The 18,762-nt window shown below is 37.3% G+C and overlaps 1 protein-coding gene across 5 annotated transcripts in view; it reads left to right on the forward strand.

The window, feature by feature from the left end:
- Positions 1-18,762, forward strand: part of LOC145688374 (uncharacterized) — a 726,484-nt gene that overhangs the window by 623,404 nt on the left and 84,318 nt on the right. The gene's annotated exons all lie outside the window — the stretch shown is intronic.

Here is an 18,762-nt window from a genome sequence, read left to right on the forward strand (position 1 = left end):
GCCTCGCAGTCAGGAAGATACACAAGAAGTGGACCCGTAATTTTATCATCTTTGTTTGAAGCCTAACTCTGCGGATTTTAAAGGGATGTAATGCAGATTTATGAGGCACTAGATACAGTATCCATTTCAAGTGTTTGCTCTTACGCTTTGTCTGATTTTTCGTATTGATGTGTGTACAGTATTTTCATTTATCTGAGCATCGAGGAAACACACACACGTTTGATAAACCTTAAAATACTGTTCGTATTGCAAAATGACTCAACATGGAGCAATGTGAAGTGTTATGGCTATTCGTGCGATAGTAAAGAAACATGTAAATTATTTACAAACTAGTTTCTAATGTAGTAAACCAATTTTAAGTTGAATATTCGCATTTCATTCGCGTTCATACGAAAGATAGACATTCTCATGTGATTCTTGTAATTGGTATCAACAGCTAGTTTTTAGGAAAACTAAGAACAATTGTAATTAGTGTTCAGTATGCAATGTTCGCGAACTCTTCTAGGGATGTCAGTTTTCTTCTCCATGGGGAATACATTTTTGTCTTGGGAAGATCCCTGTCGTCCTTCCGGCAATTCGCATATTTCCTACAACCATAGGCAACATTGACAAGAATTTTGTTGTTTGGTCTTGTTTTTATGAGCGAATCATAGTTTTAATATTGTTTGTTACTGGATTTTTGTGTATTTTATGGTGCTAAAAGATAAACAGTATGTATATATATATATATATATATTGACCAATAGTGTGGTTTGGCAATATTGTCAATGATATTGAACATGTAGGGTTTGCTTTATACTCATATTTCTTTCTTCCAACAGACATTCGAAACTAACCCAAATTATACTGGAACTTAATCGTTGCGATAGCTTATCATTATAAAATTTAAATTTCCCAGTTTAGTAAAGTCCATGCCGTATGTCGGTAAACTAGTGTTGTATAAAATTCCATTAATTTTACCAAATTAATATCGTTACGTAGCACTTTGAAACTTTCTCTTTGTAATGTATACGTATTAACAATTGCTCTTAATTGACAGTTGTTTGATGTTCCTTTAAAATAACAAGCACGTTTTACAAGCAAAGTAATTATTCATGTCTTTGGTTTAATTTAGTATTTGATGCGTGCCTAATTTGTAAGTAAATATTTGATTGGTATCAATAGTATGCTGTTGAAATATAAACAATTAACACATACTTCGAAAACTAAACAATCCATATGATAGCTTTTCGAATGTATACATTTTCAGAACAGATAAAGAAACTTTATTATTATTAAACTAACTAACTAACTAACTCTATGGCCTATGGAACCCGGAGGTTCAGTGCCGCGTTCACAAAAGCTCTCCACTGACTTCTTTTCTTAGTCAACTGGATCCAGTTTCTACTTTGTATTCCTATCTCTGCGAGATCCATCTTAATATTATCCTCCCATCTGCGCCTAGGTCTTCCTCTATTATTATTATTATTATTATTATTATTATTATTATTATTATTATTATTATTATTATTATTATTATTATTATTAAGTTTAATGATGCTTGGAGTCTTATGAGAGGTTTGCTGAGTGTATAACAAGTCAGAAAACAAGGGGAGAGAGTGAGAGAGAGAGGGGGGGGGAAGGAAGAATTGAATATATGATGGGAGTGAGACTATGTGGTATCTTTGGAAGGGTGAAACTTTGTCTAGTTGAGGTGACACCCTTCTTGGAAGACATAGAACCGTTATCTTGAATGTCGCCCAACCCATCGTGTCGCATTGTCCTCAGGTGACACTTAAGAGAGACAAAGGTGTACGTATAAAGCTAGCAGCAACGAAAAGAAAATATAAGGTTTCTTCAGGATATTTTAAGTCTCTTGCTTGAGTTGTTCTTGTAAGAAGCTTAGGCTAAATGCTGGATATTAAACGTGTTTCGAGTTGATTCTTTGGCATTTGTTTCTTGCATTGTGCATATTGTGTTTATTTCTAAAAAAACAAAATATATTTCATTGCAGTCTCTAATTTTGAACATTGCATTATATTTTGCATTCATACAAAACATATTGTAAATTAAGTGAAGATTTGAAACCACATAAGGCGCCATATACAGTTTCTTGTGTAAATGTAATCTCATCCCTTTTAGTAGAACATAGTCACGTTGTACTCCTGGTATTGTTTCATTTCTAAAATATGTTGAAATGCTACATAACGAGCTCATAAACAGCCGGTTTCTGTTTTAATTTTGTTGGTTGATTAGATATCAGCATTCTTTTCAGCAACGAGGCTAGGCGTATATGGTGCGTGAACTTCCAGCTTAACGTAGGATCCCGGGGAGAGCGCTTACTTTCGGTGTGTGCCCCTGTGAGGTCACTAGTTCGATCTCCGGTCACGTAAGCTTATAGTGGACAACATCCGTGGGCTATCTCGGGTACTCCCGTTCCTCCCACATCATTCTACCAATTATTCCACCATCATTCACTTACTTTAATCATTCGTCTCCCTTAGCCTAACGGGCATAGTGGTGGGATGTTAAACTGAAATATTTCATTTAATTTTTAACGTAGTATCCAACCCACAAGAGCTCAAACCGAGAATTGAACCCGGGTCTCTGGCAAAAGACACGTATGCTAACCATGTAGTCACGAGGCTGATGACTCGATTTGTACATACATAAAACATGTACTGTTTATCAAGAGATTATATTGCATATCAACTCGTCAGTTTGCACAAAGTATCCTACTAATGATAGCAGATTATTTATGATATACTGTTGCAACCAAATGGATTGATAGAAATAGTGACTAAAGCCTTGATTGTGAACTGAACTTCCTGGAGCTACAACACATGAAGAAATCTTTCACTCCAAGGTGCTTATTAGTCCGACGGATGATGTGTGGTCGGAACATTGGCTCCGATTTCTATTATTTATGGACAGGAGTACGGTATCACCCCCTCTCACCCAGTTGGTGACATTAAATTTGAATCTTCTATGGCAAGCTGGCAAACTACCATTTTTTAATGTAATTACTACATATAAGTATTTTGGGATACAATCAAAGTACAAAAGTTTAAAGAGGCAATAAACTAAACTGACCATCGGTCAAGTTATTTGGAATGAAGCTAATTCATTGGTGTGCATTGTCATTGTCAGCAGCAAAAATATTCCGTCGTCAACAAAGTGGATATATATACTGTCAAAAAGTCACAGATCACCCCACAACTTTTGGAATGAAGCAAATCATGTACCTAATATCGGGTAGGGCCTCCTTTGGCCTGGATCACAGCAGCATGTATCCTCCGAGTAAGGCTTTCCACCAGTTGCTGATAGGTATCAGGTGGGATGGCAGCTCACTCTACCTGCAAGGCGGTTCCAAGTGCGGCAGGTGAATTTGAACGAGTTGGTGTGGACCTTAAACGCCTCACCTATTCATCTCACAGATGTTTCACGTGGTTCAAATCAGACGATTAAGCAGGCCACTGGAGTCGTTGCACATTCTTCTCGTCATATCATGACATAACATTGACAGCTTTATGACAAGGAGCATTATCATCCTGATAGTAACATGGGTCCATTAGAAAGAATTTCCATAATGTGGGAAGCACTGAATTGTCCAAAATGTCCAGGCACTCGTCATGTTGCCTTGCAAAACAAGCGGGCCTAGGCCGAACCAACAAATGCACCCCACACCATTACATCACCACCAGTAAATTTCACTGTTGGCACAAGGCAGTCTGTTAAGAAGCGTTCCCCGGGTTTCGCCACACCCACACCCAACCTGCTGACATGAAACACGTCTAGCATGGTTCATCACTCCATAACAAATGTTTCCATTTGTTTAAGCGTCCAATTTCGATGAGCCTTACGCCATGCCAACCTTCTGGCTTTGTTCGTTGGAGTGATGTGTGACTTGTGAGCAGCTGCTCTACCATGGAAACCAAACGCATGCAATTCTGTGTTGACAGCGTTCAGTGAAATTGATGTGACCGATGCAGTGTGGGACTCGTGCTAGGAATAATTCCCAAATAGCTGACCTGCTCTTTCATGCCTAAACTTAGTATTAAATGTTATCGCGATTGTAACCTAATAACTTAACGAACCCAAACTATGGATTCGACACTAATCTGTGATTTGAGACATTTTCTGTTTCACCCCTCATACCGATGAGGACTGAACTTGAACTTTAACGCTATCAGGATTGTGATTATTAATCTCAGTGACATAGGAACTATCTATTCGATGCTAATATTGGTTGTTTTCAATTTTTACATAACCCCTTCCCACGGCCTCGGGGGAATGAGAGTTAAACGTAGACGTAAATGGAATAGGGAGGTCGACTATCAACTTGGGGACCCAGAAAAACTATAGGTTCGATATTAATATCGGTCGTTTTTGATTGTTTCCATGTCCCCCCCCCCATCAGAAGTAATAAAGCGGCCTGAAGTTGGATTGAAATGATATCGGGAGTGTCGCTATTCATTTCAGCGTCCCCAAAACTATGACTTCTACACTAATATCGATCGTTTTCTATAATTTTAATGTTGCCCGCGTTCACTCTCCCTAGGTGTGCTAGGGCGTCTTACCCTACTGGGGGCAGAACTTGAATGACATCAGGACTGCCACTAGTCAACGTAGAGACGCTGAACACTAGTGATTCGACACTAATATCTGTCTTTTTCGATCATTTTTATGTGTCTTTTTCCCCCGAATAGCACTAAAGGGTCTTCCCCAACTGGGAGGTGATTTTTGAATTAAAGGGCATCGACGTAGTCACCAATCAACTCATGGACCCCGAAAACTGTGGATTCGACACTATCAGTCATTTTCAATTTTTATACACCTACGTCTTCCCATTCAAAAGTACTAATGAGGATTGAATTTGGATTTAAACGGCATCAGAAATGTCACTGTTCATCTCAGCAACTCTGGAAAGTACAGCTTCGACACTAATATTGGCCTTTCTCTTTCATTATTATATGTATCAGCCTCCCCCTAGGTGTTCAAGGGGCTCTTACTCTCACTGGGATGCTTAACTCGGACATAAATAGCATCGGAACTGTTACCAATCAGCTCGTGAGCCCCAAAAACTATGGATTCGACACTAATATATTTCGGTTTCGATCATTTTATAAGTCTCCCGATTTCCCTTGCGCCTAGATGTGCTAGATCTTACCCAGACAGTACTCTTTTCCAGACTTCAAGTAATATGTGTGCCATCTTTAGTTAAAATTGCTCCAGGCTCCAGAGTTATGGTGGAAGAGGGAGACATTAATTTATCTATATAGAAATATTTAAGGTTAAGTCCGGTTTTTACTGAATTTAACACGATCCAGAAGTGCAGTAATGCTTAAAAAGTACTATTTCCTTCATAGCTAAGCACTTTTATAGATACACGGGCTACCGGATTCGGTTGCCGAAGTAGAGCCTTAAAATTTGAACGCATTATGGTGGTTCAGATTCCACCTTGAAGATGTAGGTTCACGTCTTATATTGCCTTGGTGCTGAAACGCCAATCAACTACACTTTTACATGGAGGATATAGCACCTTACTTATTTATTGATTTCTTCGTAAGAATGAAAAAAAAAAATGAATTGCACTTCTCATATTCATACATGTGTGAACTTCAGTATATTCTCAAATGTATTCACGCACACCATTCTAAGTTTTTATTTTTTAAACTAAAATATCCAGCGTTACGCACCGAGGCTAAGGGAGCGGTGATTATAATATGGATGATAATGGTGGAATGACAAAAATGGGAGGAACCTGAAGAACCCCTACAAAACACCCGCACATTGTGTTTTCCAACCAGAAAACCTATTTAGCGAGAGCTGGTATTGAACCAGACCCACACACCGATGAGCCCTCTACCACTGGCCCACCGCGGCCCTTAAGTGGTTTAGACAAACACATCCATACGAGTTGCTACTTTGCTTGTGTAACTCAAACTGCACATCAGTTTCGTCGAAAATGGGGTGTACACGTACGCTGTCTACTTTATCCACAGTTTCTAGAGTCAGCTGTACGAGTATGCAATGTGCATTTTAATTAAGATGTCAAATAAAAGGAGTGTCGGGGGTTCATTATCATTGTTTATACGCAAGAGTTGGACTAATTACATAAAATGTGAGGGGAAGATAGCGCTTGTTAAACAGTAATGACTGGTTGGTTGCGGAAATTCTACCATTTGGAGGAAAGAAATCGAATGCAACACTTAATATAGGAAGCTCGTCTTTACCATTTCTGAATTTGTTACTTTCTATTTCTTGTAAACTCTTTAAAACAATGAGAAGTACCATTACATTGCATCGCCTGTGAGCTTTCAAGCTGTGTTGAAATTGACACACAATTAAGATGACAGAAGAAAAGACAATACGAATTGCAGAAATTGTCAAGAAAGAAGAAAACTGTATTGGTTCACATTGCATGAGGATATAGGTGAAAGTTGACACAAAAAAGAAAAAAAGTTAAGGAAACAAGGATTGGTTACAATAACATCAGGTTGTAAATAACAGTTCTTGTCTTCAGTTGGCCCAGTATCTATGTAGTGTACTTACGATAAGGAAAGAACTTCAAAATGGTGTCACTTTGAAGGAATCAACCTATATTACGGGCTGACGAAGCCTTGAGACGTGAAACTTGTTTTGCAACGATATATTTGAGCGGTAACACTTAAAGTGCGGGATTTTTTTTCTTTCTTGAATCGTAGTTGCATAATCGGATGTATTTATAGTTGACTGACACAATGTTAGTGTCAAACATACAAGTGAAAAAACCTCAGCCTCTATGATACACTGATGATTTCAGATTTCTCCCGAGAGGAACTTTGAATTACAGGGGTTAAAAGTTTTACTGCAAAAATACTGATAACGCAGGTTGAGCACGATCAGAGATATGTCCCGGGGGAAAATCAGCCCCTGTCACCCTTTAAATAATCACTGATGTAATGGAGCAAGATTTTGCTTCACGCGAGTCCTCTTAAAATGTACTACACCGTGTTTGGAAGTTGTACTTTAAACGATTATCAAAATATGGGAGGAAAGCAGGCAAATATAAAATTTGTTCGGAAGGCAGAAAAACGATTTGAGTTTTTCCTTGTTGTGTGAGTTATCCCGAGATCGATTTTCGCCAACATTCCTGTAACCACTGCGAAGATTTTGATTTAATCTGGACAGAGTAATTCACAAAAGGATTTGCTTACTGAACTTCGTCGAAATTAATGTTCAGGTCCTTGTGTTTTGAGTCAGCTAATGAATATGCTGGAAAACATACAGTTATGAATGCAACATGCGTATTTTTGGTGTGTTGTCACTTCTGTGAATTATTCCTTAACTGAAGCCTTCTTAAGATTGGTTCTGTTTTTATGAGTTCCGAACACAACATAGGGAAATATTTTTTTCTTTCAAGATAGGAATTTCTTAAAACATTGGTTCCCAACCAGTATGTCTCGACACACTGGTGTCGCGCAGCACTGTAGTGTGAGTCATGAGATTTTTGAATCTAAAAATCCTGAAGCATAGTTAGTTAAAATCAATTTTGAGACAGGCTGTGCCCGTCAACGACTCCAGCGGAAGCAATAACACTCAGCACTGCATAGAGTTACTAGGGATATTCTTACACTATCAATTTATATTATTATTAATATCAAGCAATTATGTAGCGATGTTGTGGGCGTCCCGGAAATTGTGTCAAACAAGGTTGAGTACCACTGAGGTACATTACGCACTACAAATATACCTTCAAGGTTTAAATAGAAACGTTAACCGAAAAGCTTGTACTTTGCTTGTATGGTTCAATCTCGGACCGCGTGAATCATTCGAAGTTTCTACCATTTCACCTTTATTTATCGTTCGTTCTTTTTACACAGTACTAATAGTTAGGCAGAGCTTTTCTAAATTTCGTTTTTCAAACATGAATTACCGTGTATATACTGAAGTTTTTATCGAACTTTGAAGTTGGAAGAATTAACGTATAGTGAAGTTGGAACGACTAATGTACAATTACTATCAGGTTTGCTACTGTCAAATTAATACTGTAGTTCTGAATGTTGAGCAAACATGAAAATTTAATAGTTGAGTATATAAGGTTCCGGCTGCTTGAACTTTTATTAATGTTCTGGGTGCGTGACGCTATAGAAAGTGCACTTTATATTGGAGAACTATGATATTTGCAAGTGTATGTCTGTAATTTAGGCATATTCATATACTTTATCCTTCAGATTCCCTAAACATTATTGGACTACAAGGAAAGAAACTGGCCACACTACGTCTGTTCTAATTTACTTAATGGTCCCGCGTAGTAACGTTAGATTGATGAGTTAGTCTACCTTCTGGTAGAACACTTACAAGGAAAGTACTTGGGCTCGAACGGGTGAATACGCGCGAAAAGGAAAGTATGTGTAATGTTAGCAGCCCGGAAGCAAACAGTGATGTCCGTTTTTCTGCAAGATGCTGTAAACGTCCGCAAGAGCAGGGCAAAGTAGAGCACGTGCCATAATTACAGGGCGTTTATACTGTCTGACTCCGAGCCATTTTCTGCAGAAAAGGGTTGGGTGGATGAAAAAATAGGCGAACACGTATCCCATTATATTTAGAGGCACATATTTTGAATGAAAAAATTGTGTCCTAGGGTCCAGCCAAAATTTTCAAATGCTAAGGGGGGTCAAGTAGTATATCATTGGAGAGGTATTGTGAAAAGAAACAAGATGAAACAAGTCCCGAGTCTCTACACTCATCCTGTACATAATGGTATATAGTCAAGATATCAACACAGTTGTCATGAAAAAGTCTATGACCACCATTTTGCATAGGGTGCGCATACAGACTTGGAACTTCTTGCAGATTGTTTGTTTTCACAATACCTTTTAAACGATATACTTCTTCACCCACCTTTCCATTTGAAAATTGTGAGGTGGACCCTACGGGGCCCCTGGAGTAATACGTTTTCATTCAACATGTTTTTCCCCAAAAATAATGGGATACGTGTGCGCCGATGTTTCCATCCACTCAAACGTTCCCGCAAAAATGGCCCGGAGTCTGAATTTATATACGCTCTGTCAGCATGGTATGCTCTTGCGGACGTTTACACCAGATTGCAGAAAAACTGACATTACTATTTGCTTCAGGGGTGCTAACATTACACATGCTTTCATATTTGTGCGAATTTGACCGTCAAGGAAAGTACGTGAGCTCGACCGCAAAAATACGCGTAGAAATAAGAGTATGAATAGTGTTAGTACCCCTAAAGCGATAGGTGATGTCAGTTTGTCTGCAAGATGGTGCAAATTTACACCAATAGATGGCGCTATACAGGGGAATAGAGAGCCCACCTCATGTCTACCGCTACACTACTTCCAACAGTGAAGCTGCAAACGCTAGTTCTTCGCATGAGAAAAGGTTGAATGTGTAGTGAGACGTCAAGTGGCACGGAGAGTGGTGATCAATCCAATGAATGTAGTGCGATTGGTTGGAGTGAAAGTGCGATGCAAGGTACACTCATGTCCAAAATGATTGTCGCATATCTATAACGGTCTTCTTGTAAGAATATAATTTGATAATGATGTTACAGGGCACTTTTAATACTGATGCTATGTGTATAATCGGGAAATGTATATTTGTGGTAAATTTCATAGGAAAAGAATTATAAATACGAAAACTAGAATGAGCAAAAACAAAACATTGCTAAATGGACAAAACAGTTTTATTTTCGTTTTATTGTTCTTATTTACTGCTCTTTCGACATGAAATTTTCCACATACATGTCTTTGCCGATTATACACATACTAACATTATAAAAAATACCAGGCGAATTCGTTATCAATTTATATTCCTACAACAACATATTTATAGAAATGCGACAATAATATTGGACATGAGTGTACGTCATTAGGAAGGAATTTATCTGGAAGATGACATTTGCATGTTATCTAGAAGAATTAATTATGCAAAAATATGGAGATCAGTTAGAAACCGAAAGTCTTCGAACATTAGAATGCAGTGGTGAAGATTTTGTAGAGAATGAAGAGGAAGAAGTAAGAACGTATAATGACACTGTAAGTCCTGCAAGGGATAATGAAAGTAGCCAAACTGAATACGAATTGTCACCGAAAAGGTGTAATGTCGACAATGTGATGACACAGTTTACTGGTATCACACTAGAGAACATATTCGAGGATTATTACATGCGCGGATTCACCTCATATATATATATATATATATATATATATATATATATATATATATATATATATATATATATATATATATATATATATATACTCCTGCAACGATACGCGAGACTGAAGACAAAAACAACAATATTAAATACGTATTAGAATATGTAGCAAAGAAGCGGCAGAACACGGCTGCGTTCAAAGGGAATCGTACACTACAGTTAAAGACAATCAAGCAGGGCACCACAACAAAGTTTGATTAAGCGCGACCTATGGGAGCTAACGCTCTGTGATTATGGCACATGCTGTATTTTGCCCTGCTCTTGCGGACGTTTACACAATCTTGCAGAAAAACGGACATCACTGTTTGCTTCCGGGATGCTAACATTACACATGCTATGCTTTTTGTGCGTATTCACCCGTTTGAGTCCAAGTACTTTCCTTGTCAGACGAACATACAAGCTAGTATATATATATATATATATATATATATATATATATATATATATATATATAATACTAGTTATTGCGTCCAAACCTTTGACTCGGCTATACACTAGGTTCAAATTATATTTAAGTGAAACGTCTAGTAGTTACATTTAACATAATAATAATAATAATATAATTATTATTATTATTATTGTTAAAGTTTGCCCACCAACCAATATGTGATTCCACAAATATTGATGATCAAATCTAAATGTGGTTAGGACTTTGATCCTAAGGTTTGCACACAGCAACGATAATATCGGTGGAGGCGATGGAATCGATTTCAATGTACTCAAATCATAGCTTGCACACGCACCGACATTATCGGCCGATCTTCCGACACTGCAAATGCTGCCGGCGAAGCACCTGATATTGCCGGCGATATCGTCGACACCGGTTTTGTCGGGGGCAATGCTTTCTTATGGAGCTTTGCACACGGCAACGATAATATCGGTGGAAGCAGCGGTAATGCCTATATTCTACATCCTATACAAATAAGTTATTATTTAAATACTGTTACTCGTATTACCAGGGAAAAACATAATAGAACTAAATTGTTTTTCCTCGTAGGAGAAAAGAAAATATATTGATTTGTTTTAGCATCCCACGTTTATGCTAGGGCGGCTAAAAGAGACGTGAACCTAGTGATCATAGTAAAATCCGAACTGTACCCCCACTGGGAATCGAACCCGGAACCACGGAAACCGAATGCAAGCGTGTTACCATTACACCAAGCTGAGGGCCAAACGAAAGTACGGATGTAGTGTAAGATCACTACGCTCAATCTCTCTGCTAGTCAAGTATAGTATTATTAGCAAAGGGTACAAGTGTCTCTCAAACTACAAATTTTCGGGGAAGGGAGAAACCAGTGAACCCTCTCCTCGTAAGTGCAACCCTGGTCAGTCACATTTACTCTTTTATATTTGGTCTAGGAATTAATTCGTGCGGGTGGACAAGAGATGGCGCAACGAACGGAGCGTCCCACAGTTCCGTGTATCCACACAGGTGTTGCAAACCCCTGTCATCGCGTATCGTTCGTAGTATAGGGCAGTGGATTAAAGCGTCAACAACACCAGTTTGTAGTTAAGTGAACATGGCGCAATTTGTGCCTGATAAAGTGTTTTTGCGGGGTGTCCTGCTGCATTACTTTAACATGCAGAAAAGTGCGACTGAAAGTCATCGTATTTTGGCGGAAATGTATGGTGACCATGCTCTAGCTGAGCGAACGTGTCAGAAGTGGTTTGCACGGTTTAGAAGTGGTGATTTCGGCTTGGCAGACCAAGAGCAAGCTGGACAGCCAAAAAAATTTCAAGACGAAGAATTGACAGCATTGCTCGAGCAGGATTCGTGTCAAACGCAGGAACAACTTGCAGCAGCATTAGGCGTTGATCAAACAACAGTCTCCAAACGCTTGAAAGCCATGGGAATGATTCAAAAGATGTCACATTGGGTTCCACATGAATTGAAAGACAGAGACGTTGAAAGACGAAAAACCATTTGCGAATTGCTGCTTCAACGACAGAGCAGAAAGGGGTTTCTGCATCGAATTATTACGGGTGATGAGAAGTGGATCCATTACGAGAACCCTAAACAAAAAAAGGCCTGGGTGAAACCAGGTGAACCAGGTCCATCACAACCAAAACGAGATATTCACTGTGCAAAGGTTATGCTGTGCATATGGTGGGATATGAAAGGTGTGGTGTATATGAGCTGCTGCAACCGGGTGAAACTATGAATGGAGAACGTTATCGACGACAATTAATGCGTTTGAAGCAAGCTCTGGCCAGAACACGACCAGAATGGGAGAACAGACATGATAAACTTATTGTTCAACATGATAACGCTCGCCCACATGCCGCAAAACCGGTCAAAACCTATTTAGAAAATGTCGGATGGGAAGTTTTACCCCACCCGCCGTATTCACCAGACGTTGCTCCTTCGGACTACTACTTGTTCGATTGCATGAACAACGATTTGATTGGACAGCGGTTTACTTCTTCAGAAGATATCGAAACATGGGTCTCTGACTGGATCGCTTCCAAGGATGAGGACTTCTTTCGCCACGGAATCCGTACATTGCCTGACAGATGGGCGAAAGTGGTGGCTAGCGATGGACAATATTTTTCTTAAGGTATTTATGTATTTTGTGTTTGTACTACAGCTTCAATGTGTGCGTACCAACCGCACGAATTAATTACTAGACCAAATATAATAGTCTAGATTAAATAATATATTATCGTTGCCGTGTGCAAATGACTTTAGACAAATACCTAATTTGGACCGACATGCCAATGGCTGGCAAAACAATGGTCTACATGGACAACATTCGTTATTGGCTCACTATGTTCACTAGGCATATATTGTTCTTAAAAAGGAAAAGGGCTCACTTGAAGATTTTTTTTAAAAATATATGTAGTAATATATCTACGCACTGCATTATTAACTCGTTAGTATCCACTACCACAAGCATGTACAGTGGATATTGCTCATTTCTGTGGTTACTCTTTAAGCGTAATTTTCAGTTTGAAACTTGTCCACATAAGCGTATATATATGGCCCCTTGAAATGCGATATATCCATATATATATATATAATTCCTCATTATTATTATTACTTCGTTTTATTTTCATTAGAATTTTGTGCCGACCATTTTCCCGTTCCCAGTCGACAAGCAATGATAGAATAGATGTTGACAAATTATTATTATTTTGAAACGAAACCCTAGGTGTCGACTATCGAGCGACGACACACACTGCCACCACTCACACGTAAATGTGGTCGGCTTACTCAGTGCAACAGTAAAAGAACCGCTTTTCAGAAGTGAGCAAGCATTAGTTATTACTGTTTTTTTTTTTTTCGCATTCATATTCAACTTTAAATCATTCATTGTTGACAATTTTACACGGTGAGGTAGTAATATTTAAGACCAGGCACATACCTAGAGTTTTTTCTTGGGAGGGGTCCAGCCACTACGTCGTATTGAATGGGTATCATTCTGCACCCGAAAAGACGATAAGTAATGTTAAAATCCTTCCTATATTTTCAGAAAGAAAATGATAGAACCAGGTTGTTTTAATAAGAGAAAGAGCACAGACAAAGCGTAAGATTAAATTTTCATGTTACATTAATCACTTTTCTGTTAAACAAGTACTGTTTTATTGAGAAAGTGTACAAATGTATGTTGACTTAGGAAGTTTAGGGTGACCTGGAGCCGGTGAAGCCTCGTGAGTGTGCCCCTGCTTAAAACCTAACCTACTATGCCAGGCCTTTGTGAAATATCTAATTTTCTTTCTTCCCCTTTTTTATTGATTATATCATGGTTAATCCAGGGACAACTATTGTAGACATAATTACAAGAGCAGTTTTTGGCAAGGTGAGAGAAATATGCTCAATGTGGAATTTAAACGGTGGTGAGCTCTATCAGAAGTCAAGCCTTTCGAAAAACGCTATCAGTTAATGCTATTAATAATAATAATAATAATAATAATAACTATCCTACTAGCTTGCGACGAGCAGGGGCTTCTCCCCTCGATCTCTGGCGCAAAAAAAAAGTTAGAGGGTCAAGGAAGTTGCATGGCTCTGTGAGGAGTAGAATGTGATAAAAAAAAAAATTAATACCACCAAAACTCTTTCACTTGGATCCCTGGATCGTTCTTCATCCGAGTCTTTTTCGATTGGAGAGTTAATTTTACTCTCAGGAGCGACTGAAAATGGCCACAGACGACGATTGGGAAAGAAACACGTCTCTACTTGAAAATATGAATTGGGAGAAAGAAATTGATGAGGATCAAGAATGCTCCCCAGGACCTTTGTAAAAAGGATAAATAAATAAACTAAAATAAAACTCGAAATTCGGGGATTTTTGCGGCTTTTTCGTAGGGAATTCGATATTTGAACTTCTGTTATTAAAACGATCACGAGGAAGCGAATAAAGAAAAACGCAAGATCGCTACCTCTAATAAAAGTGGTTTACAATTTATAAGTGATCAGTCAATCAGTAATTTAATAATAATAATAATAATAATATACTTATTGCAACTGCCAACAATTGGTAGAATACAGGGTCTCATTTCTGTATTCTGACGCTGAATATGATTTCCATTTTTTTCTCTTAAAAAATCTAAAGTTTCTGTAGACATCCGATAGTATTTTTTTTTTTTAATCACATCGTCTTCGCGTAGTTTGTCATAGTGTGCCAAAAGCTCATTCTACATGGCACAGAGTAAATAATGGATGGACCCAAAGCTTTTGTGCACTATGTTTTCTGTTTGTACGTCGTAAGTAGAAAAAGGCAAGGATATATGTCTTATTCAGCGTTTCTCAACCTTTTTTTGGGGGGGAGGGGTTAGTTTCAAACTTTTGCGACATCCTTGCATGTGATTTGTTTTCCTAGATGCAAACATATAAAAATACATAAATAGGGACGACTATGAGATACAAATCTCAAAAACAAATTACGTGAAATGCTTAAGCAAAAATATATTAACATAAACTTATGAGTCGTCAAGCAGGAATATGAGAAAGAAATATTATCGTCAGAAATATCAGAAAATCTCGTGGCACACCTAACATATTCACTACACAGCAACGTGTCGCGACACGGCGGTTGAGAAACGCTGCTCTTGTTGACAGTTGGATTCATGTTTTCTCTTCCACGTTGTAAGCTACATCTCAGCGACGGCACTGCCGGCCTCGTGTGCAAAGCGCACTAGCATTGTTGGGGCTTCCGCCGGTTTTGCCGGTATCGTGTGCAAACACACTATAATAAACGGTAAAGCAAGTTCATGTTCAGTATCATCGCTATTTATTTTCAGATAATTGATCTGAAACAACACAGTTTAAGTTGTAACTAATCGTCACAATAATATGAAATTGACAAAGTCCCTGCAACCTAGCAACATGTATTGGCGGCAGGCAGTACACCATAGCACAGTAACATCTATTAGCGTGACTGTTTACTGTTAGGAATTAGCGTGACGCACTGAGACTTTGCCCTTTATAAATATGATTTTGGTGTTAGTTTTTTTTCTTTTTTCTTTAGTCTATGGGCAATCTTTAACATTTTTTAAAAGAAAATATAAGTAAATCCATTTATTAATCCAATAATTGAAAGAAATAATATATAGTTTTTCGTTAATGAGAAAATAGAAGAAACAAACAAACGAGCACTTTGATTTTAGACGTACTTTGTATGCGCTCCCCCTTTTTTTCGCAGGATGATTTTTCGTAAGAACGCAGAAAAATTGTGACAGTATATATACAGATTTTCGAATATAATACAATTTTCGTTGAACCTTATTCAAATTTGCATTGAAAACCTGATGCAAACATGTTCTTTAGATCAGTTTAATCTCTCAATAAGTAAAGATGTCTACTAGCAGAAGTCACTTCCTTTTATGAACAAAGTTAAAGGTTAATAACATTTGAGTTGAATTCCGAAGATGACTTGCGGCTTACTGTTAAAAAAAAAAATAATAATGAAGAAATAATGGCCACCTTATAAACATCGTGTTTGCTCGAGTATGTATTCCTACTCCAATGAATGTCTTGTAAATATTTTATGGCTCAGCATACTTCAGCTTACGAACTAGGGAATGAATGTCATTCCGATATTATGTGCGTCGCTCAAGCACACACAATCTTTATTATTATTATTATTATTATTATTATTATTATTATTATTTATAGTGTAATTGGATGCATCGGTGTAAATATAACGAAGCCAACAAATTGACTTAAATTTGTGGTAGTCCAGAACGAGAGAGAATTTTAAGAATGTTTTTGCTGTAGTTTACGAATTGTGACAGGAAACGAAAGTTTACTCATCCGCAGTACATGTGACTGAAAGCAAATACCCTTACAATTTCTTTTCTAATAACAATAGTGAATAAATAGGAGTAAACAGGTGGGTTTGCATTAAAAAGTCACTTTTGCATGTGTCATTGCAGAAACTCCACCTTTAGCTTTGTGAGATAACAAGACTGGCGTTGTTACTGAACTGGCAGTCAGCATTCATAACATACACAACCGTGACGTCATCTAATGAGTAAGTTCTTGCGACGATTGTGAACAACAGTTAGCAATTTCCATGTAAAGTTCGTAGGGTGAATTATATGTGTACAGTCTCTCCGACTCAAAAACTGGGTGGGTTGCTGTGTAGTCTTCCGTCACGCAAGAAATATGCAACTTCAACGTTTGTTCCTTGATAGAAGTTGAATTTTAATCTAGTCAGTGAGTGCTCTGATAAGACAATGAGAAGTAAGTCCTGTTCGGAAATTTAAAGTAATTATCAGTGAATACTGTAATGTGCTTTTGTTACAGTTATTTCTGTATTTAGCTGGAAAATATACTAACTGTTGAAAGAAGAAACTGCCTCCCAAGTTGTGTTTCTCCAGTTACACGTGACAGGTGATTATTTTTTTTCATTTGGATAGGAAAGCAAAGAAAAACTAAGTTTTCATGACATTTTCTTGGAATTGTTTGTTTTACCAAATTTCTTAGGAATTGACAATTTCATTTGACCACGGTGCAATTGATTGACGTGCGTATAATGTGTAAGTAAACCGAGTGACGTAAGAGGCTAATTGCGTAAGATGCAAATCGTATAATGTTGTTATTATTTAAGTATGGATGTAGTGTGTGCCCTTGTCAGCATTAATCGACCAATCTGAGTCCGATTTTCGAAAGGTTGGGAGATTTCCTACGCCAAAGAAAAATAAAAACTGCATTAAAGTTCTTTAGAATATATTATTTTACTTTTCCTTCATGCTACAATACATTACGGGAAAAGAATGTTTGATAAAATTAATAGTGAAGAACAAACACGTAACACTCATTTCCTAGCGGAATTGAATCTACAACAGACAGGTCCTGCGATCGCCAGTTTTTAATACCTTAGACAGTTTGATCATGTCAGCAGGTTACGAAAATTTTGTTTTGTAATTTTAAGGTCTTATTTTAGAACCAACCTTATAAGAGACTTGAAACTAAAGATTTGACGTGAAATCCGAGCTCTCTTCTATGCCTCTGGGAATCGATCCCGTGTATCTCTCTTTAAAGATGATAACGTCAACCATTTATCCACAAGAGAATCCTTGTTTAAAAGTTACTACTGACAAAAGAATATATGAGGAGATGCACACTTGCTGACGGCTGTTTGTAACTGTAAACGTTATATTCAAATTTTGTGCGTGGTCTCAGGTTCAATTCCCGGCGAGATAGCACAAAAATAATTTCGCAGTCATTCACTTTCACTAATTGTCCATCTCCTTTATCCGAAAGGGCATAATCGTAGGACGTTAAGCTAAAATTTATCTTTAAAAAAAATGTATAATGCAAATATATGGGACATTTACAAACCATTGTTATTTCATTAAAATAATTCCGAATTTTTATTTCACAAGTATTTAAACTTACAGCGTTTTGATTATAAGATAAAATTAGAATTGGAAGTTCATGAATTCTTACACTGAATACCTACACCTGTAAGAATGATATACAACCTCTAAGAAATGTTTTGCTGTGATTTTACAATTAACATTGTATAAACACACCATTATTTCAAACCCGTATCTACTCTGCACATTCACGTTTAAGAAATCTGCATCGTAAGCAGATCAAATTTAGTTTCAGATCTTTTATTTTATTTATTTATTTATTTATTTATTTATTTATTTATTTATTTTTTTTTTACATATTTGTACATTTTACATTTTTTACAAATTTTGACTTAAATAATAAAGGAAAGAAAATAGTGAGTTACAATGCGTTAATGATTAATGTTAATTTCCGTAGGTTTATCCAAAGTACGATGTATCAAAATTAAATTGATCGAAATATTTCTCCTAAAATTCTTAAGACCTGTTTAGAACTTACATGAACAATTAAATTTTAGTACTTTTTCTGGAGAATTTAAATTATGCACTGTGAGTGTCTAATAAAGTTTGTCGTAAGGACAAAATGTGTCCTTATCGTTTGAAGCTTTATTGTTTTATTTGGTTGAACGTTTATTGAAATAATGTGGGATGACTCAGTTACTGTAAACGATAATACTGATAATATCTGCGTGAAAGTTTGTTGTGTAGGCTCGATATCTTTGGCCATTGATATCAATCAAATAATTAGT

Source organism: Thermobia domestica, chromosome 6, assembly GCF_964235325.1.
Source record: "Thermobia domestica chromosome 6, izTheDome1.hap1.1, whole genome shotgun sequence".
NCBI classification, from domain to species: domain Eukaryota; kingdom Metazoa; phylum Arthropoda; class Insecta; order Zygentoma; family Lepismatidae; genus Thermobia; species Thermobia domestica.